Raw genomic sequence first — 6,000 nt, 5'->3', positions numbered from 1 at the left:
ATCTCTGGTAAAAAACCCAACAGCTTTACTGTTTCAAGTATGATACTGCCAACTCTTTTTTTTTTTTTTTTTTTTTTCCCACCATGTGAATGTGAGTGGCTACCAGTTTTATGGCACGCATTTTATTCTGACTTCAACACACCTCTGGCCCGATGTCACACCCTTTGGCCCGGGGGCACAAACGTGGTTCCTGACTATTCCTCTTATGACAACACGAAGTCTCTGGAATTCTGTCTCGGCCCTTTCAATCAGATAGCGTAAACACGTCTGTCTCCCCATTGTATTTCTGCCTGCTTCATCAGTATATCTTAACTGAAATTACTGGTATTCTTTTGATAAACCATTAGTGTTAGGAAGGGGGTTGAATTTTTTTGTTAATTACTACATCTTGGTGACAGACAGAATCTGCCTGTTAAAACTTGTGTTGTAATTTGAGGATTAAATGCTGCACCTCTGAGAAACATCAGTATCAAAACTGATTTGCTCTAAGAGACTTAACGTTGTTAGGAGCTGCAGTTTGACAAAGTAGATTCCTTAATAATAGAGTTAGCAATTAAATGTTTTAAACTCCTCACAGGATTTGCAAGATGAGAGAGCGGTTGGTAGAATTGTGCAGAAAGGGAAATATTTAGCCAATACAGCTCCCACCTTAAACCCTGGCAGCAAGAGACTTCAACTCCCATTATTGTTTGGTTATTAGATAATATTTGAAAATTGTATTTCACTTGATAACACCTTTCTCATCTTGCCCAAAGGCTTGCAGGTTCATATTCTCTGCTAGCATTTTTGTGCGAGCCCACCCCAAACTAGATGACCATGCAAAGAAAGATGGGCAAAGCTGCCAAGAACATTTGGGTATCTTGTCCTTGCTGCAGCATTCCCCTCTCGCTCTTCAGGGCAGTATCTCTAGTTGGGTAGTCATCTCATTCATATGACATTCATGATGCAGTCTTTTGCCATCCATTTAGATGGAAGCCGCGTATTTCATTGTAGTTTAAAAAAAAAATAAATTTAGAAAGGTAGAGAACAGAACAAATGGGTCAGCCAGTTTTCTTTCTCACAGCCCGGGGTGGGGGGAGTGGGAGGAAGGAGAAAAAGTCCTTTAGGATATGTCTAAAGCTGTTCTGATCCAGGCAAGTCACTTTAAATATGCTTGCTTTGGATAGCAATGTGTTGTGATTCATATTTTTGTAACAACTTTTCCAATCTTGATATTCACTGCATATATATATATACACACACACAAAGTGTTTCTGTTTCTGTGTTTTTAAACAAATATGTTTCATGGGGTTAGACAACTTCAAAATTGGTGCTTTTTTGGCCTGTTTGCAAGCTTTAGTTACAAATACAGGTTTGGATTCTGAAGACCACTTCCTCTTGAAGTTTGAATTTTGTGGAGGTTGATCTTTACAAAAAAATTTAAAGATGACAGTATCACTATGTATGCTCCTTATTTCTTTTCTTGTACTCTTTGGTTGTACATATGGAAATCCAAGTACAGAAAGTTACTAAGCAAGAAGGTAAAAGGTAATATATTTAGTTTAACATTGTAAAGTGGCAAAAAGAGAACAAACAATAGGAACAACCAGTAAGTTTGCAAAGGGCCAGTAGTTTAGCTGGATGCTCCAGGCTCCACACTGGGTCAGATGGTGTTTATTAAAAAGCTGTGGAGGGTGGAGAGAGTGCAGAAGGAATGCTGCTTGCAGAGAAGATACCTGTTTTAGACTCATTAAAACTCTGAATTGTAAGGCTCTCTGAAATGATCTAATTAACCTACCTAAAGAGCAGATGAAGCTGTTGAAAAATGCAAAGTAGAGCATGATGGAAAGAAATAACTTGGAGTTTTTGTAAATGCTGTGAGATTCTGGAATGAAGCTGTAAGCATTCAACAGAAAGTCCCAGTTATCACACAAGTGGGTGAACTCATCAGTATGGCATACATGAACAATGGATTAACTCTACTGCTTTCATTAGCAGAGAAAAAAAGCTATATTTATCTGTTTGTCATCAAGTATATGCTAAAAGTTGTGTGTCTCTTCTGCTTGGTGCAAAAGAGCATTAAAGGGAGGAAATTAAAACACTAGGAAGCAAAAAAGTGGAATAGAGTAATACTTCAAGTATGTTAATGCTATCAAAAAATCAAGTGTGGCAGCGTATCTCTTCTGGTCATCCTACGACACCTCCAAAAAGACTTAAGCAAAGAATGAAGAATCAAAGTTGGAGAATCAAAATACACAATTATAGAAATCATTGGAAGCAGGGGAAGGCTTTGGTAGGAGGATCATCAGCAGGACCACCTCAATTATCAAAGAGATTAATAAGATATGACATGAACAAATGTGGTGATTAGCACAGAGTAGTCGAACCAAGACCTTTGGTTTATGCTGTTTCACACTTAAAGCAACATGTTTTAAAACCAGTATATTAAAAAGCCTTTGCTGTGCAATGCATAACTAAGCTATGTTATATAAATATGGTACCATGCATGCTGAGAAATTGGCCTTGAAAAAGGATTTAACTTAAACCTAACTATATTAGATGGCAAAATGTTACAGAATCACATTTTTCAAAGACAAATAGATTGTGGCATAAAGCAATAATTAATAAATGTTAAAAAGAAACTTATTATTCAGGCAGGTTTTTTCATAATTGCTAATTGCAGTGCTTCTTGATCCTAGGGACTGTTTCAGCAAAGAGGCACTGTTTCATGGGGATGGATCAGTGGTACGATCTGATACTGGTCATGTCTTTCTGGGTCTGCATATGCACTACTTTAAATATTAATATTCTGTAATAGCCAGTGCTCACTTCACTGCTGTTTTGAGCTACAGAAGAAAAGTAATGCTGTGAACAGTTAGATGAAAATTAGTGCTGAAGCAGGGATGCAAATGCAGGTAGCATTAAGTAAACTTCTTGGTTTTGTTGGGTTCTTGTCTAATTCCATTAAATTGAATGTAAATAGTAATACAGCAATCAACGTTTGAACTCTGGTTAAACTGTTCGGGGAAAACAGTTTTGGATGCTTTATATTATGTGTTTGGGCCACCTTACAAAATCAGACTACCTGGAAATACTGAACAAGAGATTTGGGATTCCCTGCTGCTTCGATGAGAACTGGAGCATCCTATCCAACCTTCCACGGATCTTAAGAAACTTTATGAAGTACTTTATGGCTTTAGCAGGCCTATTTGTAATTTGACTAGTGCTCAAAACCTCCTCATTTTCAAGATCCGTTTCCTTTTTCTCCTCCTACTTCTGCAAAGTCTTGTGTCCCTTCAGTCCTGGACCACAATTCTTACTCCTGTTGGCTTTTCTCCCTGAAAGGCGACCCGGTGCCCATCTGTGCGGTCATGGGGCTGACCATTCCTTCACTTCTCTTCTGAGAGGTGAAATGTTTAATCCACACATCTCTCCAAGACGCTAAGCGAACAGAGCATTAAGTTGGTGCTAAAATCTTTGCCAGCACTGATTTAAGTAAGAGGGACATAGTGTACTACGTGTTTGGAATTTAGGCCAAGCAGGCAGGACACGGAGGTTAACGCTCTTTTGCAGCTAACTCTGGTAGAAACAGTGTGGAGCAGGCAGTGTGCGGTTGGGGAAGTTAGGTGCTCATTTGCCTAGGGAACACAGCAGCAAGGACCAAACCTACTCCAACATTTAGTCAGTGCTTGATTAGTTTCTTGATATTCTTTCTAGAATATTTTTTTCTGTTTTGGAATCAAACACCAAAATTGAGGTCATGATTGAAATTTCAAAGTCAGAAGAAATCTTTTCCTGGGGATTGTATTGCACTTTTGTGCTCTATCACACTGGCTCAATTGTAGTGATTCCCTAGGATTAATACCCATTTTTAAAGCATCCTAGATAAGAAAATCAGGTAAGAGCGGCAGCTTTTTGTCTATAGTCAGTTCCCTGTGTTAGAGCTCTTCTCAACACCATGAATACTCTTGTATCTGGTTAGTTTTAGCACTTCACAATCTGCCATACATCCCCTTACGTTCAAGCTGCTCTGAACACACAGGCTGAGACATGGAGAAGAAGAAACAGGCTGGGGCAGGTGGGAGGAGAAAGCAGTTTTCCCTGGGCTGCGTTGTTACACCACGATTCTAGGTATTTATGTTATGACTTACATGGAGTTCAGACCAGGGAACCCCTTTCCTTTGCCCTCAGAACTGTCCCTGAGAACACAGTAAGATGCTGTGGTTTCCTTAAGGAGCGTACAACTCAAATAGATTTAAAAATAATAATAATTCAGAAGCAAGGAAATAGAAATCAGAATTGAAATAACTTGCCCAAGGTCAAATAGCAGCTCAGTAGCAGAGCCCTAGACGAAGCCCAGGACCTCTGCTCAAGCCTGGTGCTGTGTCCTGATGCTGGTTTCATTCCACAAAAAGCTGGTTTTCTATTACATTTTACTGCTGGAAGAGGAGTGATGGGAGTCAGCCTCTGGTTTTGATTTTGGTCATTCTTCAAGACACATCTTGATAACTGTTTTGCACAAGCAAGCTTGAACTACAAATCAGCTAAAATTACTGCAAACGCTGTTAATGTGCCAGTATTCCTTTAGAAGCTGACCTATAGATACAAACTGTGCCTTGCACATGTCACATTAGGCTAGAGATCATTGGATTTTACTAAAAGGTGCACAGATAGTAAAACGCTGAAAAATTGCTAATCAGTAATAGTGAATAGTTTAAAAAGAGCAAGGCATGAATATGTTTCCATAAAATATTCATTGAAAAAGCTTGAATACTGAAAATAATGCTTAAAATAAAAGACTGTTAGTAGATAATTAATTAAGAAAAAAGTAAATTGGTCTTAAATTGTTTGCTATGGATAGTTGGCCCATTTAATAAGAATTATCGTCTTCCAGGCAAATGGCAGATAGCTGGTAAACAGGTTTTTTCCTGGGAACTGGCTGGAGGGGAGAGCAGCTCTCCACACATCTAAGTTTTAGTCACTTATCATTTTGAAGTCAATTCAGAGCTTCTGGCGAGTTGTGTAATCTTAAGCCAGTCTTCCCACTTTTGTTGTAGAATTCTCAATCAGGTAGAGTCCTTTAGTTACATCGCTGCTTATTTCATTAAGAAGGAAATACGATTTTAGCAACAAGGTGTGCCTTTGGCTTTGAGTTATCATTATGAGAGAGCAGTTAGGTTTTTTCCTCATCACAGAACACATGCTTTTAAAACGCTACTGCTAAGAATCACCTCCAATGATGTTGGCCTTGACTTCTCAGGCACTTTTTCCTACAGTTCACAAGACTCCTTATAATCCGTGTGTAGCTGTCCTGGCACCACGAGAGAGAAGTGCCCCAGGCATGCTGCGAGGGGCAGAGTTGGCACTGAAGCCCCCATGTAGAGCCCTGCTGGGGAAGGACCAAGCTGCCACAAGTGGTTGACTCTTCTCTTACTTCAGTGGGTTTTAGCAGAAGCATCTGGCAGACAGTACTCTAAAACTAAATCCCCCTCTCCGTTTTTCTGTCTTGTTCAATAGCTCAGTGGGACAAATGAGGTATAAGGTGGAGAATCCTAGGGATTTAGGGCCAGCATATGCTTCGTGGGTATCGCATTGGCTTTATTCTGGCTTGGTTCCAGCTACTGCCATGGAGCTAACATCAACTGTCCTCCAGTATTTAGTAAAATGTAAATTTAGTTCTCTCCTTAAGCACTGTGCACATATCTAGCAAATAGTAAATAGGATTAGAAGACAACAAATTAACTAACAATAATAACATGTTAGCTGTCTTCTCCCTACAGCCATCTTATTTCCTGCTGCCTTTCCTATGGGATTACAGGTATTCATCTGGTCAGATATTGTCCTGGTATGTTCCTGCAAGGATTCCCACTGAGTTCAATGTGACTTCCTCCTGTCTATCTCTGGATGTAGTACAGTGTATTCCTGGGTTAAGAGAGTGCCAAGAAATTATCTACAGGAGTCAAAAGTAGAGTAGAGAGGAGGGGAGAAGTGTTTTGTTCAGGGTTTTGTTTGGTTTTGGTT

Source organism: Balearica regulorum, chromosome 12 (assembly GCF_011004875.1).
Source record: "Balearica regulorum gibbericeps isolate bBalReg1 chromosome 12, bBalReg1.pri, whole genome shotgun sequence".
Classification (NCBI taxonomy): domain Eukaryota; kingdom Metazoa; phylum Chordata; class Aves; order Gruiformes; family Gruidae; genus Balearica; species Balearica regulorum.
The sequence above is the reverse complement of the archived record's forward strand: the minus strand, read 5'-3'. Positions refer to the sequence as shown.